Source organism: Acomys minous (assembly GCF_964271855.1).
Source record: "Acomys minous genome assembly, chromosome: 2".
NCBI lineage: Eukaryota > Metazoa > Chordata > Mammalia > Rodentia > Muridae > Acomys > Acomys minous.
Window position 1 is genome coordinate 25,321,299 of NC_140484.1, and position 25,866 is coordinate 25,347,164.

The 25,866-nt window shown below is 41.1% G+C and overlaps 2 long non-coding RNA genes across 3 annotated transcripts in view; one reads left to right on the forward strand and one right to left on the reverse strand.

Moving 5' to 3' along the window:
- Nucleotides 1-14,041, forward strand: part of LOC311591898 — a 28,372-nt gene extending 14,331 nt beyond the window's left edge. Inside the window, exons 2-4 of one of the 2 annotated variants that reach the window (XR_014777249.1) lie at nucleotides 2,427-2,511; nucleotides 4,564-4,616; nucleotides 12,971-14,041. This is a non-coding gene — a long non-coding RNA (uncharacterized lncRNA). The remainder of the gene's footprint in view (nucleotides 1-2,426; nucleotides 2,512-4,563; nucleotides 4,617-12,970) is intronic. The other variant, XR_014777250.1, reaches the window with a different exon arrangement.
- On the reverse strand, nucleotides 5,383-17,470 carry LOC311591899. The gene is made up of 3 exons (XR_014777251.1): nucleotides 17,267-17,470; nucleotides 14,760-15,132; nucleotides 5,383-6,790 (listed from the first exon to the last, which is right to left on the reverse strand). It is a non-coding gene; the product is annotated as an uncharacterized lncRNA (long non-coding RNA).
- Between the last annotated feature and the right edge of the window lie 8,396 nt (nucleotides 17,471-25,866).

The following is a 25,866-nucleotide window of genomic DNA, read 5'->3' on the forward strand; positions in this document are numbered from 1 at the left end:
TATGTTGAGAGTCATGTACATTGACTTCCATAGCACTTACTCTTTACTGGCTGGCTTTTGTTTTCACTCAGCCTTGGAAGCCCATTTGGTGTGCTTCTAGAGCTAACCCATACCAGTTCACAAGAGCCAAGTATTACATTTTCAGAAATTTTGAAAGCTCTCAAAAATAGCTGTTCTTTTGCATATATTTTATAGTTTTCTGTTTTGTGTTTTTATAGGATTTCTGAATTTGTAAATGTGTGTGTCTCTGTGTCTATATATTTCTATTGAGCTGTTTTCTTTGTATCTTTTTCTTCTGTTTGTTTGTTTGTTTGTCTTGTCCTGTTCTGGTTTGCTTTTATTTTATCTAATTTTATTTTATTATTATTTTTAAATGTCTTTGTGTAATAATGAGAGATAGGAAGACAGGATGTCAATTTGAATGGGTGAGAAAGTGGGGAGGATCTGAGAAAAGCTGAGAGAGAGGAACCCATAGTCAAAATATATTGTATTTAAAAAATCTATTTTCAACTTTAAAAGTATAAGACTTTCTTGTACTTTATTCCTTAAATTCAAGTTCTATAGACTTATTACATTTAAAATATAATACTTATTATACATAATTTCTGAATTATTTTTCCAAATTATGTGCATGTATGTATGAATATATATATATATACACCCAATCTGATGCCCATTGGTTACTTGAAACTCGCCATGGAGGAAGCAAGTATGCAAGGGAAATCAGCAAAGACTATAGAACAGAAATCATTTGTATTCATGGCAACAGAAGCTGCTATTAAACATTCACCACTAGATATATCTATGCTGTTGTGCATTTCAGTAGCTCATTTATTTTTATTGCTGACTATTATGTGGCTATTGTGTGTAACAACTTTCCTTCACTATGACAAAAGACCTAAGAAAATCAATTTACAAGGAAGAAATATTTATTTTGTCTCACATCATAGCCATAATGCAACAAGATAAAAGAAGGGACCAGGGTCCCACGATCCCCATGGGGACCAGACCTCACATCTTAAAGGTTACACTACTCCCCTGCAGAATCCCCTGGGCCTTTGGGTGACCTTTCAAGTCCAAACTATATCATGATTAACATGGTTGACTCAGACCTAGGAGGCTGGTGAGTCAATAACGTGCTTGCTGTATGAACATGACAATTTGTGTCTGGTCCCCAGGGCCTATATTAAAAAGGCAGAGGGATGGCACGTGCCTGTAGTCCTAGTGCTGAGGAGGCAAAGACATATAAACATTTGGGCCTTGCTAGCCAACCAGTGCAGTCAAATTGGTGGGCTGCAGGTTCAGTAACAGACCCTTTCTCAACACAAGATGGCATGGGGTAGGGTAAATTTGAAAAGGCATCCAGCATAGGCCTCTGGCCTCTACACATAAGTGTGCAGACGTGCATGGGGACACCTCCCCCGCCCCGCTCCAGTTAATTCATATTATTGCTAGTTTTCTCTCTTTATGTCAATACAAGTGTCTTTGAGATTTGGCTCCAGAATTCCCCTTTTCAAATTGCCCTGATAAAATCTCCTATTGTTTTTCATATTTCACCCTGTACCGTAATGCTTCATAGATTCATTTTCATATATCCTAGGTTCTTCTTGGATTCTGAGAGTAGACTCTGATTAGCTTCGTATAGGTTATAAATAGAAGATATTCCATAAATGTACTTAGTGATTTTTAAGATAAATTGGGTAAGTGCTTCTCACTTAAACTATGGCTCGCCAACTTTCAGAATTAATATTATTGTCTTACTTTTATGAAAACCTTTTGAACCTCCTGACAAAAATTACAAAATAAAACTGGAGACCGGCAGTAGCTACAGAATGCTTGTGTTTCTAGGGGCATATTGCCCATAGCAGAACTTTCTTAGCCAGCGAGCAGTGATGGGCCAGGTTTTGCTTTGGCATCCTGCTGTTGAAAGGCCAAGAAAGAAACAGAAATTCTCATTTTGATTTGTTTTATTTTATTAATTTATTCCCTCATATGTTACATCCCAAATGAAGTTTCCCCTTCCTGCTCTCCTCCCAGTGCACCCCCATGGTCTCCCTCCCCATCCACTCCTTTTCTCTTCAAAATATCTCCCAGGGATATCAACCAAACATGGCGTATCAAGTTGCAGTAAGATTAGGCACCTCCCTCATATTAAGATGGAAAAAAGCACGCCAGTAAGAGGGAAAAGGTACCAAAAGCAGGCAAAAGAGTCAGAGACAGCCCCGCTAGTACTGTTAGGAGTCTCACAAAACCATCAAGCTACACGACTATAATATTATGCAGAGGGTCTAGGTTGGACCTACCCAAGCTCCTTGATTGTCAGTTCATTGAGCCCCCGTGAGTCCAGGTTTGTTGGTTCTGTGAGGTTTCCTGTAGCGCCCTTAACTCCATTGATTCCTATATTCCTCTCTCTCCCTCCTCCACAGGATTTCCTGAGCTCCGCCTAATGTTCAGCTGTGTATCTCTGTGTCTGTTTCCATCAGCTGCTGGATGAAACTTCTCTGGTGACAGGTTAGTCACCAGCCCATGAGTATAGTAGAATATCATTAGACATCATTTTCTATTAGAGTGATCATAGCTAAGACTACTAATGGTGAGGGATACAGAGCCTTAACTGGCCATCACCTATATCCAGACAAGACTTACAGTGAAGCGAGTGGGACACCAATCCAGCCACAAAACCCTTTGTCACAAAACAAGAAAATTTGTCCTGACATCATGAAGTGCCCGGGTAAAGGTGGCACAGAAATTGTCATAGTGGCCAACCAATCACTGGTCCAGGTTGAAACCCATACCATAAGAAGGAGCCCACCCCAGACGCTACCTGGAGGACCAGAAACCAGAAGCTGGATGGTCCAGAGACCTAGGATAAAACCACCCCCCTAAAAAGAAGTAAATCAGCTTCTGATGGAGGTGGTGCAAACTGACCTTCCACCCTGGGAACTTGCTCATGACACCAGGATACCTTAAAAGCCAAACCAGCAGCTGAACCTGCCACATGACTGTTAAGAACTAAAGATATTTGAGACAGAGACGTTGCCCAAACTCTAAAACCATGCTCACCACTTAGAATTTACAAATAAAGTTATTACTGACTCAATGAGTGAATAACTAGAAAAAGGAAGATTTAGATCCTGTTTCCAGAAATCAAAGGCTTCATAGAAAGGTGAGCAAACAAAACATAACTTCTTCTATTATGTGATGCTTTAAAGATCTCAAAGTCGTTCCCCATGTAGTATCTCTAAATGTACCTTTAGAGGCTGTGATGGGGAAAATTTTATTCAGCTACTTTCTTCAACTCAGAGTCAGACAATATCTAAAGGACTCAGAGAGGATTCATGGGAAAACAGTAAGATCAAAGGAGAGGAGAGGTCTAAGAGAGAGGTTAAAAGAATAAAGTGTTTAAAGTTTAGATCCACAGGTGACTAAAATACTCAACCAAGGAGAAATATCACACAGCAATTGTATCGTGAGCCAGTTCCGCTGAGAATAGGAACAGAGGAAAAGGCTTTTGTTAAGTCCAACGAAAATCATAGGGGAAGTGTAGTTTGACACTAATAACACCCGGACAGTACCTGTCAAAGATGTCTGTTTATATGACATCCTAAACATAGATCAAGTGCTTTTTCTAAGTCAAAACAAATCCCAGGAGTTTTTCAGAACACATTTCAGGCCATGGTTCTATGTATGTGAAAATTTCTTTAAAATAATATGCCTAGTACTTTTAGGTACTTATGTCATTACTGCGTCCAAATACCTGGAAGGAATTGGATCATGATTGAGGTGACGTGGCCCATTGTGTAATGATTTAATACACACTGTACCATGATCAGATGGCAGAGAGGCAACTCTGTGGCAACAGGAGGGTGATGCGCTGTGTCCTCATATCGCCACAGAACAGTAGCAGAGAAAAGGGAAATTTCAGCACTTGCTGACTTTCTCCCTTCCCCACCCCCTTTACTCAATCTGGGACCCTACATGATGGAACAGTGCTACTAATTATTCCCTCAGTAACCCTCTCCTAAGATGCCCTCATAAATGCTTCCCAAAAATGTGCTTAGCTAAAGCCCTTAATGTTTGCATTTTTCATTTGTTTGTTTTATGTACGAGTATGTACATGTATGTACTCACGACACCTGGAGGCCAGAGGGTGACTTGCTGGTGCCCAAGTGCATCCTGGGAATGGGATTCAGGTCAAGTACCTTTGACCCATTGAGCCATATGCCAAGCCCCCTCCCTCAGGGTTTCCCATTTAGTAAACCAATCAGGTTGGTAACTTGACACCCAAACATATCACTTTAAATAATCACACTCCACCCTGGGCCCCTGAAGTCTCCTGTTCACTTAATAAAGCCAGATGTCCTTAGTCCCGCCTCTGAGCATGCTGAGAATCGTAACAACTCTAACACCACTCAAAAAAAGCCTGAGCCTCAAGTCCACTAAGACTAAGGTAATCTCTGAACTGAGAGCCTTCATGCCATTATGGCCTCCAGTCCCCAGGAGTCATATGCCAGAATAACCCCCCCCCCCCTTTTTTTTTTCTTATGTTGCTTTTGGTCCCAGTGCTTTTTGAGAGCAGTGGCTGAAAAGTAACTACCATGGTGGGAAGATAGAGGGTGAGTGGATTTCATTGTCGCTCTCCCCAGTGTTCTTGGACGGCCCCTGCTGTTTAAGGCTGCCTTCCTCCCAGTCGGAGTAGCCATTCTGGGCTAAATGGAGGACTCTCTCTCTCCCCCAGCAGGACCTCCTACTCTCTGTCTGACCTCATCTAGAGGATGTCTTTAGGCATAGATGCTCCTAACCACATTTGATATATGGTCTTTGGCTAGCTCTCCCCTCACTGCGCCTATAGGCTAAGAAGTTATTGTGTCCCCATTCATATGATAGAAGCCTGCTGCCAAATGCAAATCAAGCATCCTTGAAGTGCCTAATTCCAACCAATTATGCACACCTATCCTGGAAGCCTCCTTCCCCTACCCAAGGACCAGACAGCCTTTGTTCTCCCTGAATACAATTGAACTAGTTCCCTTCCCAGAGTGATCATTCTGTCATGCTCATGGCCTTCCAAGCCCTGGTCTTTGCCTTCTGCTCCTCTTGCCTTCAGGGGCTGGTGGCCAACAGCCCCCCAGGGAAGAGGAGACCCACAAATGTGTTAATACTAAATGTCTTTTTTTTTCTTTTCACTATCATTTAGATTCTTTTAATTGACTTATAAAGGATGAGTGGCTGAGTCTGGCTTGGGAGGAAGCCAGGGCCCTTGCTTTGACTCTAATTCTGTAACAGTCTGGGCCCCAAGAGGCTTGAGTGCCACACCCCTGTGTTTCTGCTGTCTATGTAACATGTGGCATCTCTCTTGGGTCCACTCAACCTACAGCTGTGGATACAAACACGATGTTTCTAGCATCCCTGGTGTCCCAGGGTCTCTACTACAACGTGAGCTTCATCTTCATAGTGTCATATAGACTACTTCAGTACCAAGTTGGCAAACATTGGAGAGTCTGACTCCTTATGATTGTTAAACTTCATTGTCAGCTCAACAATAGACTCACCTACGAGAGCCACCATGATTGACTGTATCCTTTCTTAAACCCTGAGCCAAGAAAAGAAAAGAAAAAGAAAAGAAATTTCCCCTAAAGTTTCTTCTGTCAGGTATTGTTATAGCAACAAGAAAAGTAAATGGCTTTTTACATTTCATCCAGATGTTCTTGGATGTATTGGCTTGTAGGGTTTTTTTTTAAGTTTTGATAATAAAACACCTGCTAGGATTCGTTACTCAGTACAGAGCTGTGAGAATTTAAATGAAGAAGTGATTCCATAAAATTCTAAGAGGTGTGAACAGATAAATATTAGAATCTGCTGAAGAGCTAGATCTTGGAAGTGCATTGAAGAATATCTGAAGTGCTAACGCTGATAGCCTTGATGGAGACTTCCAAATCTTAGGTAACACAAAGGAATGAAGTCTTTATGTAGAAACCAGAAAGGACTCCATTTGGCTGAACACCCTGGTGTATGTAATTACATGTAAAGTAAGTTGTAAAGCGATGGGAGAAGAAACTTTAACTCACTTATCAAAAACAATATATAAAAAGGAACTTCTTCACAGAACAAATAATATGTCTAAGACACAGTGGGAAAAGAGATTCCATACTCCATGTCAACTCTCATAAACTGACAGAGAAATACCAAATGGTTTCCTGAAAGGACTCTGAAGCTATGTCTGTGTGCTATGCCAAGATTGATCCCAAAAAGACCCAGAAAGACTCAAAACTGCTGTAAATACAAGAGGAATATTTACTTCAGCCCTGGGCTGGGCTGTGCCCGATCACCAAATCAAAGGTCTCCGGACATGTGCCCTGCGTGTACACGTGAGGAATTTTCATAGTTGACATAAGGGGGTGGTCTAAAGTCCAAACAGCTTTTATTTGTTCTTTTTTGTCCTCCATTTGCTCAGGAAGTGTGTAATCCCATCTGGGGGGGGGGAGCGGGGGAGGGAGTGGGAGAGGGAGTGGGGGAAGGAGGGGCGTCGGGAGGGGGTCAGTTGCTATCAGATAACGCTGTCTCTGGTTGTAGCTGTGAGCTTGAAAGTCTGTTTCTTCAAAGAACTGTGGACTTCAGATAGGCCATTTGTGATGTCAAGATCATCCAGTGTTAGCTCAAAGACTCTGTACTTCCTTTGGATGTTAATAGCACTTGCCGGGCTCTGTGCTTCCGCACTTCCCCAGCTCCGTGCTTCCTGGGGGGTGGCGTGTTAGCCAATTTAAAAAATCTTCTAGGCTTCTCATTCTTTCATCTGCACAATAGGAAAAATGTTGTGAGTGAGCAATGATGCCTCCTATAGGCAGGCACTAAGAGGTGTGGTGGGTAGATCCTCCAGGCTATTTGAAACTCATGCAGTCTTAAGAGTCTAAGATGCCGCCGTGCCATGCCCTCACGAAAATAGGTACTTGTATTGAAGATATTTGTGTGTGCATGCACATACACTTAAGAGTCGATTACATTTGTATTTGGTTGACTATGTCATTAATAGTCATGCAGATGATTTGGTCCTGAGTATCTTAACTCAACGAAACCCTGTTAAAACGATAAGAATGTGAAAGAGAAAAGTCATTTCCAAGACCAAGAAGTTAAATGAAATGTCTAAAAAGGAAGGGATTCAGAGTTCCTCTCTGAGTTTGTCATCTATATGGCATTATCTTTAGAATTCTGTCTCAGGAGATAAAAGAGAATTCTGTTGCTTAGTGGCCACTCCATTCACTTGGCATCTAAAGAAGTCTTCCCTGATATATGCACAAGAACTTATCTTTTCTTAACTGAACTTCCCGAAACCAAGCAAAGGCCACAAAGGACAAAATTATTTCTAAAACAAAATACATGTTACTTTATAATCTAATTTCTCATCTGAGCTGCCAACAAAAAGAAACCAACCTTTGAGTTAGCAGCTCAATTCTACAGGTGTCAGGTACGTTAGTAACAATAAGGGTAATAAGCTCAAAGACTAAGTGAAGCTGTGTTCATGGTTATCCTAAAAGAGCAAGGCAGGGAATTCTATTCTTGCATTGCTTCCTCTGCTGCTGCTTAGCTCTTTTCAGAATGGAAATGTTACCTTTAGTAGGACTGCTTATTTAAGCTCAAAATAATAATAAGATCTCTGGGCATGCTACCAAGAAGCTGTGGTTTCTTCATCATCTTCACCCTCTTCCCCATACTTACAATTTAAGTTTCAGAAGACAGAACAATAAGCAATCTAAAATATTCTTTAAAAAGTTCATTGTCATATTAAAAGAAAACACACACACACACACACATACATAAGCACTGTTGTCCAGAATTATGGAGATCTCTCCATTTCAGCTCTCCTAAGCAGATGGGTGAAGAGTTCACTATCTTTAGACTGCTGCTTCACTAGAATGGGAACAGTTTAGGTTGGGAGAGGGAGCATCTGCCATTGTAGAAAAAAATAATCTAGTGTTTACTTTACATGTTGTGATCTGTGCCTGGAGACTTGAGTTCAATCCTCAGAATCTGTGTAAAGGTAGAAGTGGAGAATTAACTCCAAAATGTTGTCCTCTTACCCCACACATGCACTATGACACACATGTATTTACACAAGCGCAACAATAATAATAAATTTTAAATACATAGTTAGCCAATATAGTTTTCTTGAAGCTAGGTGCAAAGATGAAATATTAGGTATCTTGAAGTCAGGAATCCCCCAGCATGAAAACCTTTTTAAAATGTGAACTATGGCCTATACACTCCAGCTGTTTGGGTACAGGCCACATCAGTCAAAACAGAGACCCTCTATGCACTAATGTCCAAGCAAGTTGCCAGAAGTCAAGCCTCCAACCTGCTTAGAGATTCCCTATTGCCTCACAGGTCAAAGAGTCCTCTAAAAAATTTAGGCCACAAAGACCAGAAGACCATAAAGGAAATAGATCCCCCAGCTAACAGAACAAAACATCCATCCAACAAAGACAACCTCAGAAATCAACACCTAGACCTACAATCATCCCAAACTCACATGTCTAAATGCTAGGATAAGAATGAAATCAACAACTTCTAATGCGCCACCAGAGCTCAGCTACCCTGTGACAGCAAGACTTGAATACTTCAATGTAGTTGAAGCACAAGAAAATGACCTTAAAATCAACTTTGTGAAGATACTGGATGTCCTTAAAGAAGAAAAATTTAAAGCCCCTTAAAAAAATCAATGAAAAAACAAACAAAAATTTGGAGAAAATTAATCCCTTAACCAAGAGAAAACGAACAAATGAACAGGCAGAAAAAAAAACTGTTCAAGACCCGAAAAATGGAAATAAAAGAAATGAAGAAAAAACAAGCTGAAGGAATTCTGGAAAGGGAGAATCTAGGTAAGTGAACAGGAAGTACGGATGCGAACATCACCAACAGAATATAAGAGATGGAAGAAAGAATCACAGGGGATGAAGATATGATGGGAAAAATTGATACATCAGTCAAAGAAATGTTAAACCTAAAAAATTCCTAACACAAAACATCCAGGAAATTTGGAACACCATGAAAAGACCAAACCTAAGAATAATAAGAACAGAAGAAGGAGAAAAATCCTGGCTCAAGAATCCAGAAAATATATTTAACAAAATCATAGAAGAAAAAAATTCTAACCTAAAAAGAACACGTCTATAAGGGCACAAGAAACTTACAGAACACCAAATAGATTGGACCAGAAAAGAAAGTCCCAATGCAACATAATAATCAAAATACTAAACAGAACAAACAGAGAAAGAATATTAAAAAGCTGCAAGACAGAAAGACCAACTAACATATAAAGGCAGATCTATTAGAATTACACCTGACTTCTCAACAGAGACTGTAAATTCCAAAAGGGCCTGAAAAAATGTCTGGCAGACTATAAGAGACCATAGATGCCAGCCCAGACTACTATACCCAGCAAAACTTTTAATCATCATAGACATAGAAGACAAGATATTTCATGATAAAGTCAAATTGAAACACTTATCCACAAATCCATCCCTATAGAATGTACTAGAAGGAAAACTCCAAACCAAGGAGGTTACCACACCCATGAAAAGGAGATTTTAAAAAATCTCATGACAGCAAAACCCAACGAAGATAAACACACACACATACACACACACACACACACACACACACACACACACACAGCACCACCACCACCACCACTACCAACAACAACAACAACAATAACAACAAGGACAACAACTACAAAAAAATAACATTAGGAATTAACAGTCACTGGTCATTAAAAGCTCTCAATATCGATGAACTCAATTCCCCAATAAAAAGACACAGACTAACACAATGGATACCAAAACAGGATCCATCCTTCTGCTGCATACAAGAACCATGCCTCAACATCAAAGATAGACATTACCTCAGAGGAAAGGGTTAGGAAAAAATTTTCCAAGCAAATGGACCCAAGAAGGAAGCTGGTATAGCTATTCTACTATTTAACAAAAATAGACTTCAAGCAAAACTTAATCAAAAGAGATAGAGAAAGACAGAAAGACATTTCATACTTATCAAAGGAAAAATCCATCAAGATGGTGTTTCAATTCTTAAATTTTTCAATTCTTAACATCTATGCCCCAAACACAAGGGCACCTACATTTGTAAAGAAAACATTGCTAAAGCTTAAATCACGCACTGATGCCTACACATTAATAGTGGGAAACTTCAAAACCCTACTCTCAACACTGGACAGGTCATCCAGACAGGAACTAAACAGAGAAATAATGAAACTAACAGATGTTATGAATCAAATGGACATAACAGATATCTACAGAACATTTCATCCAAACCCAAAACAATATACCTTCTCTTCACACCTCAGGGAACATTCTTGAAAACTGACCAGATACTCAGTCACAAAGCAAGCCTCAACAGATACAATAATATTGAGATAACCCTCTGTACTGTATCAGACCACCATGGATTAAAGCTGGACTTCAACAACAACAGAAACAACAGAAAGCCTACAAACATATGGAAACTGAACAGCTCTCTACTAAATGAACACTGGGTCAAGGAGGAAATAAAGTAATTACAGGCTTCCTAGAATTCATTGAAAGTGATATTGCTCATCTGAAATCTCTAAAACAAAAAGAAGCAAGAACACCCAAGTGGAGTAGACAGCAGGGAATAATCAAACTGAGAGCTGAAATCAATAAAATAGAAACAAAGAGAACAATATAAAGAATCAGTGGAACAAAGAGTTGGTTCTTTGAGAAGCTCAACAAGATAAACAACCCTTTATCTAAACTAACTAAAATGCAGAGAGAATCACCAAATTAAAAGAGACTTGATACCCTATGAGCACATACAGGGGGAGGAAGTCCCCCTCAGTCACAGTCATAGGGGAGGGGAGTAAGGGGAAAATGGGAGGGAGGGAGGAATATGAGGATACAAGGGATGGGATAACCATTTAGATGTAATATGAATAAATTAATAAAATATATTTTAAAAGAAAAATATCATGGAGGCATAAGGACAGACACAGAGGAAATCCAAAGAATCATTAGGTCATACTTCAAAACCTCTACTCCACAAAATTAGAAAATTTAAAATAAACGGACAATTTTCTCTATAGATACCACTTACTAAAGTTAAATCAAGATGAGATAGCCAGGCATGGTGGCGCACGCCTTTAATCCCAACACTCGGGAGGCAGAGGCAGGCAGATCACTGTGAGTTCAAGGCTAGGCTGGTCTACAAAGCGAGTCCAGGACTGCCAAGATAACATAGAGAAAGCCTGTCTGGAAACAAAAAAAACAAAGAGGGAGGGAGGGAGAGAAGGAGAGAGAGAGAGAGAGAGAGAGAGAGAGAGAGAGAGAGAGAAGAGAGAAATAATTTAAATAAACCTATAACCCTTAAGAAAATAGAAGTCATTAAAGGTCTCAATTGCCAGGCTCAGTGGCACATGCTTTTAATCACAGCACTTGGAAGGCAGAGGCAAGAAGATCAATTTAAATCCAGCCTGGTCTACAAAGCAAGTCCCAAGGCCACACAGAGAAACCCTGTCTTGAAAAACAAAAACAAAAAACAAAAACAAAAACAAAACAAAAAAACAAAAAAAAACTCCCAACCAAAATAAGGCCAGGGCTAGAACAGAATTTTATTAACTTTCAAAGAAGACCTAATATCAATACTCCTCAAATTATCATCTATAAAATTATCTATAAAATAGAAACAGAAGGAACATTAACAAATTCCTTTTATGAGGCCACAGTCATCTTGATACACAAACCACACGAAGATTCAACAACAAAAGAGAATTAAAGACTAATTTTCCTCATGAACCTTGATGCAAAAATACTCAATAAAAAAAACTAAATTGAATGTAAGAACACACTAAAAAAAATCATCCACCATGATCAGGTAGACTTTGTCCCAGAGATATAGGGATGGTTCAACATACAAAAACCTGTCAATATAATCCATTTATATAAACAAACTGGAAAAACCCACAAGATGATTTTATTAGATGCTGAAAAAGCCTTTGACAAAATCCAGTACCCTTTCATGATAACAGTCAAGGAGAAATCAGGGATACAAGGCACATACCTAAACATAATAAAGGCAATTTATAGCAAGCCAATAACTGACATCAAATTAAATGTAGGGAAACTCAAAGAGATTCCACTAAAACCAAGAACAAGACAAGGCTGCCCTCTATCTACATATCTAGTCAATATAGTACTTGAAGTCCTAGCTAGAGCAATAAGACAACTAAAGGAGATTAAGGGGATACAAATTGGAAAGAAGTAAAGTCTGCTGTTTGCAAATTATATGATACCATACATAAGCAAACCCAAAATTTCTACCAGAGGACTCCTAAAGCTGATAAGTACCTTCAGCAAAGTAGCTGGATACAGCAGTAACTAAAAACCATCAGTATCCCTCCTTTTCACAAATGACAAATAGGCTGAGAAAGAGATCAGGGAATCAAGACCCTTCACAATACCAACAAATAATATTAAATATCTGGGTGTAACTCTAACCAAGCAAGAGGGGAAAAAAAAAAGACTTGTATGACAAGAAAGAAAGAAACTGAAGATGATATCAGAAAATGGAAAGATCTCCCATGCTCACGGATCTGTAGGAATAATATAATAAAATAGACATCTTAACAAAAGCAATCTACAGATTCAATGCATACCATAAACATGCTTTTTCTAAGTTAGTGTCTTTCATCATAACATATGACTAGCACAGCAGTTAAGAAGGCCCTGGGAGTGTGGCAAGCTGCCAAGCCTCTTCCCAGGGAGGTCTAGGTCCCTTTCCCCATCGATGACTTACAGGCTCCTTCACACACAGTGAGGCAGTTGGAGCCAACAAGTCTGTGGGTTTGACTCAGGGCTACTGGCTAGATTTGATTTCAGAAAGTTGGACAAGTCAACAAGTCCTTCACAGTGCCTCAAATTATATTTCTGTTTCTGTGTTTTATGAGGCTGGGCCACCAGAATAGTGATGGCCGAGCAGTTTGGAGACACCTACAATGAATAATATAGGTGTAATGGCAGAGCCATTTGGAGACAGCTACACTGCACATGTAGGCAAGGACACAAAAATATCTGCCTGGGACCCTTGAATGGCCAGTATAAGGAGCGGACACTACGAGGTAGATGGGGACCTATCTCTGAGGTAAGTGTTCTGAATGCTGTTTTAGAGATATGAAAATTGAGCCATTACAAAAACTAAGAAGCTTTTACCAACGTCCTTCTTGTATCTGAGACTTGAGGATGGCCTTCGACTGCAGAGCTCAGGCTCTTAGGCCTCCTGAACACTCTCCTTCCAGTGTCATGATTTGTTTGTTGTTTGGTTGGTTGTTGTTTTTGTTTTCTCTTTCTACTTTCAAGGTATGTTTGTTCTGCTCAGAACTGCTAAGGTGTGAAAGGTGGTGCACAGGGACACCCTCCGCTTTCCCTAGTCCCCTCTGGTAGAAATGGAAGCTCAAGACTGAAAAGGAAAACTACTTCCCTGAAATGCCAGGCAATCTGGAAATAGGAGTCTCATCTGCTCCAGGAAAGGAACAACTGCCAAATGGAAATGCTCAAATTCTCCTAGACACAGGAAAGCTCTGAGCTAACGGGCCTGGGATGGATGGCAGAGATCAAGAGGAGGAAGAGGGCCACAGACACTTTTGCTTCCTCAAGGCTCTTTGGAACAGCATCTGAGTTCAAAGAACCAGGAAGGAGGCTGAAGTGAGTATAGCTCTGGTCCAGAAGGACTTTGATCCTAATCATTAAGTTCTTCCAGGAGTAAAGAAGTTAGGGCAGAGCCCAAAATACCCTGTTACTATAGAGGAGGCTTTTAGCCAGAAGACTCTAAATTCATGATGAGAATTGATGATTGGTTATAATTCGCTAAACAGCCTTCAACCCCAAAGATTTATTTTGTAATTCAAGTTTATTATCCACATCTATGTAAACAAACTGTTTGTTGATAAATTTCACTAAATCACAGCAAGCCTCAAAAGTTCTTTTCTTTGGCTTTTTAATACACTATACTTTTTCAATGAGCTCCAGCAATGACAGGCTTTCCATAAATGTGACAGGTTTACAACATTAATATAAACTGCTCCCCAGGTCATTCGAGCCTGAAAACAAAATCAAGGTCACTATAAGAGAAACAAGTGACCAACAAAGTCCCTATTTCTCCAGACACTATTTCCTACCCACAATGATGACCCAGCCCTGTCCTGCCTTCCTCCCTGTGGCAAGTATTTCTGGGAAGTCAGTGAGGTGTACACAGGCTTTCTCTTGCTCCAAGTGCATCTGTAGAGCATCCTCCTATCTCTGCTCTACCATATCTGCTCCCTTGGTCCTTGGCTAGACCTCTCTGCTGGGCCTCTCTGCTTCTCAGTAAAACAGGGGTAGAAACTTCAAATTTACCCTCTCTGTGCAGTTGAATTGACATGGAAAAAAACTGCAGGGACAGAGGAGCCTCGGCCTCCACTGCTTGGCACCTCACACAAATTTCTAAAAACACAGAAACCAAAGCCCCTCCTTCCTCAATGCACAGGGAATTGTCTTGGGACTATACATATGTCCTCCCATTTCTTCTCCCTGTATTTTATATTATTACCCTGGATATTTCTATAGTGGAACCCCAAATGTATACCACCTTGTAAATTGGTGTATCCCATAAATATGCCTCTTAGCTTTCAGTGCTGTGAAGAGACAACATAACCACAGCAACTCTTATAAAGGAAAATGCTGAATTTGGAGCTGACTTACAGATTCAGAGGTTTAGTCCCTCATCATCATGATGGGAAGCATGGCAGCGTGTAAACAGACATGGTGCCGGAGAGGTAGCCGAGAGTTCTACATCTGGATCCCAAGGCAGCAGAGGAGGACTGTGCGTCACACTGGGCTAGCCTGGCCATAGGAGACCTCAAAGCTCACCTCTACAGTTGAAACACTTCTTCCAACAAGGCCACACCTACTCCAAGAAGGCCACACCTCCTAACAGTGCCACTCAAACACTTGCAACTGAAGGGCATTCCTCTTCAAACCACCACATAAGCCTTCAGCAAAGCGTCATGCTTCTCTGTATGAAAGTTCATGCTCACTTGCCAGCAGAAGCAAGTCTCTGAAGAACCCGGAATGTCTGTAAAGAACGGAGAGCAAGGGAGAGGCTATTTAAATGAGAAGAAAGTCTTATGTGGGGTGGGGATGAAGAGGAACATATGTTAAATAAAAGTAGGATGTGAGGACGGTAGTGGGCTGCAAGGCTTAGACAGTGATCGAAGTGGGGAGTGGGTTTACCAAACGTATTCATGGAAAAGACATATGGACACTTACTACTTTATAAGCTAGCTGAGATTTCTTTTTTAAATGACAGAGTTAAAATGGAAGTACTCTGCATGGTTAAATAATGCTGCTCCCAGAAGCCAAATGTCACTAAGAAAATCCCAGTGCCAGGCCTGAAACTGTTCCCTGTGGAGTGATAAGTGGGAGAAATGCTGCCTTAACAGCCAGAGAACGATAAGGCAGCGCCACTTGCTGTCCAGGTTCATAAGCCACCTGGATTTTCCCCGGGGTTCCCTTATGTGCTGATCCATGCCTCTCTCCCTGGCCCTGTAGTGTGATAAAGTACCCCCACAAAGACGTTTAAGCACAGAAGGGTTCATTTCAGCTCACAAGTCAAGGTTACTGTCTATAATGGTGGGGACGTAATAGCAGCTGGAGCTTCTGTGAGCATCAGATCCACAGCCAAGAAGCAAGGACTGTCTGTGCTCGCCTCCTCTCTTGTCATCACTCAGCCCAGGACCTAGTCCATGAAAATAGTGCCAGTACTGTTTAGGATGGGTCCTTCCCATTTCAACTAACCCAGTTATGAAAACCCCTCATAGAGCATGCCAACAAGCCGGCCTAATAAAGGCGGACCTTCATTAAAATTCCCTTCTCAGGTAGTTCCCAGATTCCGTCACATTGACAAAAAACCCTAGCCATCACGTCGTGATTTGCAAAGGCACGAAGGCAAGACTCCCCTCCAGCTTTCCCTCAGATAATGCTGTCTTGAGGAGTTTGTTACTGTCTTAGAATTGCACAAAGTGGCTGTCAGGCCATTTTCTTCCCTTTCTCCCTGTTGTTCCTGCCCAGGGGAGGGATGTCCATCCACACACAGCTACTTTGTCCTGAGAGACACTTCTCCACTGATGCCTATGCTTTACAGTTTGTTCAGGCTGGTGTAGGCTACACCACCTCTGCTCTCTCTTTCTTAAAAATCTACAGAGAAATTTCTTAGAGCTACTGCAGAGTGGTTTCCCCAGTCAAAGCACAGCTTGACCTGATACTCATCTGCCTCTTTTTGTATCTGTGATGGTACTACCAGTTTCACCCTTCACAGGACACACCTTGGAGGTTATTGACTTGTACATTCTTAAATATCTCTTCTCTTCTCTTCTCTTCTCTTCTCTTCTCTTCTCTTCTCTCTCTCTCTCTCTCTCTCTCTCTCTCTCTCTCTCTCTCTCTCTCTCTCACACACACACACACACACACACACACACAAACACATCATCATCATCATCATCATCATCATCATCATCATCTCCTTATCCAACTAAAATAAACTGGTTTCAAATTGGGACAATGAACTTTCACTAAAACAAATCCAGAGCATGCTTTAATAAGAAAAAGAAACCATGTGTCTGGGTCGTTTATGTTACTCGGACACACACACACACACACACACAGAGAGAGAGAGAGAGAGAGAGAGAGAGAGAGAGAGAGAGAGAGAGAGAGAGAGAGAGAGAGAGAGAGTTAATGAAAACTTCCTTCTTATTTGCCAACAAGGGATTCCATGCTCAGCCGTTACTGCTCATAATCACCATTAAGGTATAGAAAGCATGGCAGTTTCCAATGCAATTTTAATGATCTTATCCATTAGTACTTTTGTTTCCATCAACAGAATGCTTGTGGTGACTGTAAGCGTATACACAGTAAGGTAAAGAGGTGCTTTATGAAAGATGAAAACAGAGCCGGGCATGGTGGCACATGCTTTTAATCCCAGCACTCTGGAGGCAGAGGCAGGCGGGTGACTGTGAGTTCGAGGCCAGCCTGGTCTACAAGTGAGTCCAGGACAGCCAAGGCTACACAGAGAAACACCCTGTCTTGAAACCCCCCCCCCAAAAAAAAAAGAAAAAAGAAAAAGAAAGAAAGAAAAATGAAGACAGATGGCAACCAAGTACCTTGGAAAGTAATAGTGCAGAGGCTGGAATGCAGTGGGGCCTCATACTCACCCCGACTTCCTCTCTCTTCCCAGCTCTCCATTCTTTGCAGCCCCTCAACTACACTTTTGTTTTAACAAATGTCTTCTTGCTCCTTCTGTTCACTGTATGGCTTCTGCACTGCATTACACAACACAGACTGGCTTATTTACCAGTACACCTGGCCGAAAACCAGGGCTAGCTTAAGCTCCCAGGTTTAAGGTTTAAAGTCTCCCAGGTTTAGCTCCCTCCCCTGGCATGTTTGTGAGGATACCTAGGATGCTTTGAAGACATGTTGGGGGTGGAAGAGAGACGGAGCCATTTCCACGGTGAGTGGTGAGTCGAGAGAAAGAATTAATACACCACATGTGGTTGTTAATCTTGGTTGCCAACTTGACAAAGTTTAGAATCAACAAGGAAACAAATCTGTGGGCCTGTCAGTCACAGAGTCTCTAGATTAGGTAACTGAGTTGCAAAGACCCATTCTACAGGTAAGTCACACTATTTTATATGTTGGGGTCCCAGACTGAATAAAAAGAAGAGCGCGGGGGTTGCAGGTAAGCAGCAGCATCTGTTGGTCTCTGCTTCCTGTCAGTGGACTGGATGTAAACAGCCACCTCCATACTCCACGCCACGGTAGACTTTCCCAAATAAACCTGCCTTCCTTAAGTTGCATTCATCAAGTGTTTTTGTCTTAGAAACAAGACAAGTAGCTAATATACAACCTATGTCTATTACACCTGGGGAATCGTTCAACAGACAAAAGACTTGCTCAGTTCATCACAAACATGTTAGGAATTTCATGACTGTTAATCTAAATTCCAGCCTCGGGGTAGGATGTAATTAGAAATTAATAAATGTGACAAAAATACATTAGTTTTCCCTTCCCAACCAAGCACTCAGACAAAAGGAACTCAGAAGGAAAGAAAGAAAAAAAGTGTGTGTGTGTGTGTGTGTGTGTGTGTGTGTGTGTGTGTGTGTGTGTGTGTGTGTGTGTAATTCTGCATGAGAATTAATCTGAAAAGCATTAATAAGTAATAATCATTCCACACTCACATCAGGATTCTATATTATTCATATACTAAGGACCACAGGGTTACATATTTTTCTGTGTATATTTCTCAATCTTCTTCTTAGGCAGCCTATAGCTATTCTCTAATGAGCCTGCCATACAAGCAAGAGCCCATAGGGGAAACTCTTATTCTCTTCTAAGATGTCACTACATGGTCCCAACATAACCCCTAACACAGCTCTGCCACCTCATTGTGCCATAAGTTTCTGTCACATAAACTGTCCTATCCCTCACAGGTCATGGGACATATTAATGATGAGTCATTTATTGTTTCTCTGAAATTCAGATTCTACTGTTTTCTATTTTTATTTATTAAACCTGACCACTGCCTTCCAAAGCCTCCTGATGTCACTCTGTGCCTTTTCTTTACTTAGCATGCCAATCACTAGGTCTCTCCTGTTGGCAAACTCATTCTCCAAGAATCACTTCAAAGCACTTCAAGTGCCTTTTTCTATGAAAAATATTCCTTATTCTCCTCAAGTGGTTAGATGATCCTATAGTATTATCACACTTTTCTATTAAAGGATTTCAACAGTGGCTAGCCTGCCTGTTTCTCCTACTGACCATGAGTTTTTCAAGAATTATCAGGCCCAGATGGCTCAGCACCTTTTTGCCTAGTATGTAGGAAATAATTACTGTTTGATGAACTAACAAAATAATTTATTTCTTTGTAAATGAAGGTGCCGGTACCTAACAAAAACCATCTTACCCTCATTCCCTCATCATCATCATGACGCAACCCTTGAAACAGAAGTTTTCAAATTTCAGGGCGTCTCTCAGTGGGCATTCCTTCTCATGGTTTAATGGATAAAAAGCCGCAACATGAAAGAATAAAGAAGGGTAGAAACAGGTCATGAAATGGCGACCAGAAAGTAATGTACATAGAAGAGTTTCCTTTTATTTAAACTTCAGTGTCTGTGTGGTGTGTGTGCTTGTGTATGTGTGTATTATGTATGTGTTGTATATGTGTATGTGTGTTGTATATGTGTGTATGTGTTCTATATGTTTGTAGGTGAATATATGTTGCATGTAAATTTATATGTGTATGTGTATTGTATATGTGTGTATGTGTTCTATATGTTTGTAGGTGAATATATGTTGCATGTAAATTTATATGCATACATCTGTTGTATATGTCTATGTGTGTATGTGTATTTTTGTTCCATATGTATGTGTGTATATATGTATGTGTACGAATGTATGTATATTTGTGTGCTCTATATGTGTGAATGTGTGTTCTATATGTATGTATGTGAATGATGTTGTATGCATATGTTTGTTCTATTTGTATGTGTATATGTGTATGTATGTGTGTATGTGTGTGCTTTATATATGCATACATGTGTGTTCTATATGTATGTGTATATATATATTGCATACATTTGTGTGTATGTATGTATATATGTTTGTATGTATGAAACTTATAGTTGACATATTATAAAAGCTCCTGCTGTTAAGAAGGCCAGGGTAACGGTGATTAGCTGCTGTTTTTCCTTAAGACTTCCTGGAACTCCTTTCAAAGAGCTACAGTGTTTCTGCATTCCACCCTTCTGGTCTTCCACAGTCTACGTCAACTGTACAAGCCATCTACCCCACAGAAAGTCCTCTTCCGTCCCCATCATTGTCCCCTGACTTATGAGTCACACTCACCCTCTTCCACAGTCATCTCACTTGTCATTATCAGCGACCTCACTCCTCTCTGCTCTCCTAAAGCTCATACTTGGGCCAACTTGTGTTTTCATGACTTCATTAGTCAGCATATTGTTACTACAATGAAATAGCCAAAGCCAACTAACAATAAAAAGAGGTTTATTTAGTTCAACATTTGGGAAGGCTCAAGGGCATAGCATAGCACTGGTATGGACTCAGCTCCAATGAGGACTTTCTCAACTGCATGCCATAGTGTCAGGCACATGCATGTGAAAAGGAGATCATGTCTCAGGAAGCCAGAGACTTACAGAACAGGCTCCAGCTTTCATAGGAGGCCAATCTCTTGAGAGTCCCCTCCAGCGGAGCAGTGCCTTCTTTTGAGGAATGGGTCCTGGTGAAGAGGAACTTTCCTTTAGGCTTCACCTTTTACATGTCTGCACCATCTCAATGCCACTGTCCTGCAGACAAGTTTGCAACACAGAAATGTCTGCAGGGCATCGCACATCGAAACCCAAAGAAGTCACCTTCACCTTCGACAAGTTGCTTCCCATTGAACACTGAGAAGAGTTGAAGAGGAAGGACGAGGAGCTGTACTGGCAAAAAGAGTAAAAGGGATTATTTGGAAAGCTCACTAGGACACCTACCCTATTCTATCTAAGCATCATCCAAGCATTTCAAGTCTTTTATCCCAAGAATTCTGGAGCCCAATATTCGCCAACACTCACCAACACTAGTTGGTTAAAAAAACAAAAACAAAAAACAAGAAACAAAACAAAAAACCTTTCCTTATGCAAATCTTTCTCTCCAGGGAGACAGTGATCCTCTAAGGAACTTTCACTGCATCCTTCCAGCTCCAGTGCATCTTCAAAAAGAGATTGGCCTGACTCCATAGATGGGTCCTGGGATTGCCAGAAAGCAGCCTGGCTCCTAGGTCCTTACAGTTAATCTCTCCCACTGACTCGGTTTCACAGAACATAAATAAGGAAGTAGGCTACTCTGATCACAATGAGCCAACAAGAAATAAAAACCGACCTTCCTGATGGGTCAGTGGTTAAGAGCACTAGCAGCTATTGCAGAGGAGCTAAACTCATTGCCAGCATCCACTTGGAGGCTCATAACCATCTATACCTCCAGATCCCAGGGATCTGACATCACCTTCTGGTCTTCACAGTACCAAGCATACATATCAATGCTTAAAAGCAAACATTCACACACATAAAATAGAAGACCTGCAACCAGGAAGGGTAAACAAAAACATTATTCGGGACACGCAATCCCAAATGCACACCCTGTCCAGCTAAAGTGATTGCCACATTGCCACAAACAACTCTTACCTCCTTTATGTGGTACCACCTCTTCATGGGCTTCAAACTGAAATTACAGGTTCTAGAATTATTCCCTGCTTTCTGAAGTATTCAAAAAGGACGGAGGGAAGAAAGGAAAGAAGGAAGGAAGGAAAGAAGGAAGGAAGGCAGGAAAGCAAATCAACCTTTTCCTTAATTTGTCTAATTCACCTACAAGTCACATCTATCTTACTGTGAAAGCCCTTGTTTCCTGTACTGCCCAGGTTTCTGTCACTATTATAAAATGACTGGGGTAATGGACTTTACAAAGGGAGAAGGTTATTTTAGCTGATGATCTAGAAGTTGCAGTTCTAGATCTGATAGTCCTGTTGCGGTGGGCTTTGGTAGCACACATAAGAGGAAACAGGAAAGAAAGACAAGAACAGAGGGGGTAAAGACCTTCTTCTGTGTCTTACTTCTTAATGTCTACAGCACCTCCCTGGGAAGCATGCGGCCTATTACACATTCAATACCCAAATTATAGTAGCTCCTTAGAGCATGCCTTCCTCTCCACAATGAGTAATAAACATACTTACAACACTACAGATGTGTTCCTAGTGGTCTCTGGATGGGAGCCGTCCACACTCCTACTAGAATGCCTCGCCTACTATTTGTACTGAAGAAACACTTGGGGCTTTGAATACCAGATTTCTTGCTTTTCACGTGGTCAAATTTATCTGAATTATATAGTGAGTACTGCTTAGAAAGCAGAGTGAGAAATTGATTTTATACCAGCTACATTACAACTGTCAAGTTTACACAAAGGGCAATAGGCCAACTGCAGCCTAAAGGCCCTTTTAATTGCCCATAGCTCTCATAGGTTCATAAATGATAAATGCCTCAAAATTCTGGTCCCAGTACTCTATGACTGATGCCAATGAATGGCAGTAACTGAGAAAAATGTGTTTTTGTTTTGTTTTGCAAATTGCATTGAAATTCTCTGCAGAGAGAGCTGGTGTCTGAATGTATTTCCAAATAGAGTGCTATACACTCATGTTCTGTTTCATAGATCGCAAAGCTCTCTGACTGTATCTACTCTCTGCCCGAGGCTAGCCTCATTAGTCGGCACTAAAAATGGCGTTACCATCAATGTTTACTAGGAAAAGAATCCATATAAATCCTAAGAGCTAATGTGCTCTTTGTCCAAAAACATGTACATATTCTTCATGCATGTGTGCGCGCTCGCGCGCACACACACACACACACACACACACACACACACAAATCAATTTCAATTTTGTGTTAATTAATTACTTGTCTTGTTGCTATGACAGAACACCTGACAAAGGCAAGTTAAGGGAGGGATCATTTATTCTGACTCACAGCTTGATGGTACAGTAGCAGGGATGTCCTGATAGCAGGAAGTGGCAGAAGCACAGGAGTGGAGAAAGATCAAGATTAAAATGAAAAATAGCCCACTGTCAGAGGAAGACTGGAAAACGCTCCCCCAGACCACATAAGATCACACAGAAAAACACATGAAATCTGTTGGAGGAGGCAAGTGTGATATAGACAACCTGTAAGAGGTAAAGATTTATATACTTTGTGCTTTTGCGTTACGGACCTGTCCAGGCTCACCAGCCCACTTCCATTCTCAGGCGTGCCTTTCTCTTCTTCAGTAAACTGTTTCTATTTATAGCACTGTCCATAGCTCTCTGGTCCAGTTCTTCGTTCCAGGATGGAAGAAACTGGCACTTTCAGCCAACGCCCCTCTGACTCTGATCCACACCTATTACAGGAGCTACAGGCAGATGGTCACATGCTAGAACTCAGCTCATTGTCTCCTTTTTAGTCTATCCAGGACCTACCATCCATGAAATGGTGCTGTTGGGGGGATGTCTGCAACAGCCAAGGTGAGCAAAGTTATAAGCTAAGGGAGACAAGAAGGTAGTTCAGTTCAGCTCAACTCAGTAGCCAAGAGGCTAACCTTGAGCAGTTTATCTTCGGCATATTTAAGCACAGCACAGTTTGGAAAAGTTTTCTGGAGATAGCTGATTCCATCCCATGTATACAATAAAGCTTAAGTCATGCCTACACTGAAACTATTTAATATTGATTTATAATTTTAGTATAATTATTATTTTAGTATAGCCTCTAGTATAAGGTTACTCCTTAACTAGCTATATACTCAAATTACCACACAGACAGACTAGGATATATTTAATTAGTCTAAAGCATAATACTAAGCAATAATTACTCCATCCTAAACCTCCAAGCTAGTATAGCTTCCTCCCATTCTCCCACATTATACTTGCTTTTTACTTATATCCTAGGTCTGGCTCATTTCTCCTGCTGTTTCCTGGTCTTCTCCATGTAGATCTCTCCTGTCCTTCCTGCTCTTTCTCCTCCCGTCACTGGGCCCAGTATGTCCCACCCTATTCTCTGTACAGTTCAGCACGGGCTAATTGGCTTGTATTGTCAATACAGAGAACAAATGGTGACATGTTTACACAACCTGAGACAGAACATACTTAAAATAAACATCACAATGCAATGTCTGGATTGAAATCAGATAGTGAGGTAGAGAAATCAGCATTTGTATAAACAAGGGCACACTGTACACAGTCCACAAGAACATTACATTATGCCATGAAAATTGCCACTCCTAGAATCTCAACATTCTTTCCTTTAGCTTCTCATTTCCCTACAAAGTTGTCCTTTGTTAAAATGCTATAAAAGCTCCAAGTTCTAGCCCTGCAACCCCAAGCAGTTACTCATCACTGAGAACTCTTGGATACATGCATAGCTCACAAGATAGAGAATTTTTTTTTCTTTTACTCTTGTTAATCGGCTTCTCTTAGTGTAATTCACTGGTCCTCAGATAACGAATATAACATCAGGAGATACAGGGCTTTTTTTTTTCCTGTGACTAAGCACACATGTAATCAATTCATTCAGAGGAACTCTAAGTTCTTGCCCTCCGTGGTCTAATAATATATTAGTTCATATTCAATAATCAAGCAATACTAAATGTTGGCTATGTGTATCCCCATCTTTTCCCCAAGGTATCCAAGTGGGGTGCACATGCAGAAACCAAAACTAAGCTGCATTTCTTTCATCATAGACTAAACTATTTCCCAATTTCCCAGTCAATATAATAGATGAAGGCTAGAGGGAAGGATGAATGGTTAAGAGCGCATGTCACTCTTGCAGAGGACCGGAAATTGGTTTCCAGCACCCACATCAGGCAGCTTATATCCTCCAGGTGATCTGACACCCACCTACCTGCTGCTGGATTCTGCAGGCCTGCACGCGAGCGTGCATGCGAGCGCACGCACGCACACACACAAATTCACACTCACACACACACTCATGCAATCTTTTAAGGAAATTGTGTTTGCTACCACTAAAACAGCACATCCATTAATATTCGTAGTAATCAATCATAAGTTTGAGAGCTGATATCATGGTAATGTATTTTTTTTCTGATCAGTATAGTGTCCTAAGAAGTCTGAAAACCAAAACTTGTTAGATTGGCTAAATGGCTTGGTACAGTATTACATATTCCCCCCCCCTCTTTTTTTTTCTTTGTTTCCCTCAATCAGCAAATTCTGTTGAATCGATGTGAAGACTTAAAGGAATAAGCCCCTGCAACTTCAGCTCTCCATTTGGAAACATCTTGGCCTGCCTTTCCTTCAGCTCCCTGGGAAGACAGATCGCATCAGCTAAAAGCCATATATCAAGTGCTGCTGTGGCTATTATGGTTTCACGGAGAGCAATCTGTCGAACAGCCAAATGCCCTTCAAAACCGAGTTTCCAAAAAGACTCAGGATTCTCTGAATTGTCCCCACACTGAGGCTCAGGTGATGAGTTGCTCTGTGTGTCCAGCCTGTATCTCAGAAAGTCTGAGCCCATCGGAGTCTATCACTGATACCACCACAGATGAACCCACGAGCTCTATTACTTATTGGGTTCTGGTGCTCCCTCGGGGGCAGCAGCGAGGATTGTATATGTGGAATCTCACTTTATCTTCTCAACACACTTCACAGGAAATGTTTGGTGATTACCCTGGGACCCAGTGGCCTGAGGGCCAAGGAAACAAATCAGTGCTCTTCTCAGCCTTTCAGTAGAGAAGTTTCTTCCTATATCAGATGGGAACAAATACAGAGACGCACAGACAATATGTAGACAATGTACATGAGAGTCCTCAGAATACTCAGCCCTCATCAGGATGTCTCCATCAAATCCCCCCCCCCCCACAGGACTCAAGGAACCCTGCAGAGGAGGAAGTGAAAAGAAAATAAGAGCCAGAGAAGGATGGAGGACACCGAGGAAACAAGGCCTTCTAACCACAACAGGACCCATGTACCTATGAACTCACAGAGCCTGAGGCAGCGTGAAGGGATCCTGAATGGGTCTGCCCCAGATGAGGTCCTAGAGCTGAAAGGAGAAGTAGACATGTGCCCTCATCCCTAGCCCACAAGCTATTTCCAAATGATAAGCATTTGCAAATGGAAATTTAGTTTTCTCCAGGAGAGTCTCACTGGGCAAATAAACTACTCTTAACAGTAAGCTGCATACCCAGCAGTAGATGCCAACAGAAAATGAACTTAATGACACCTTCGGAG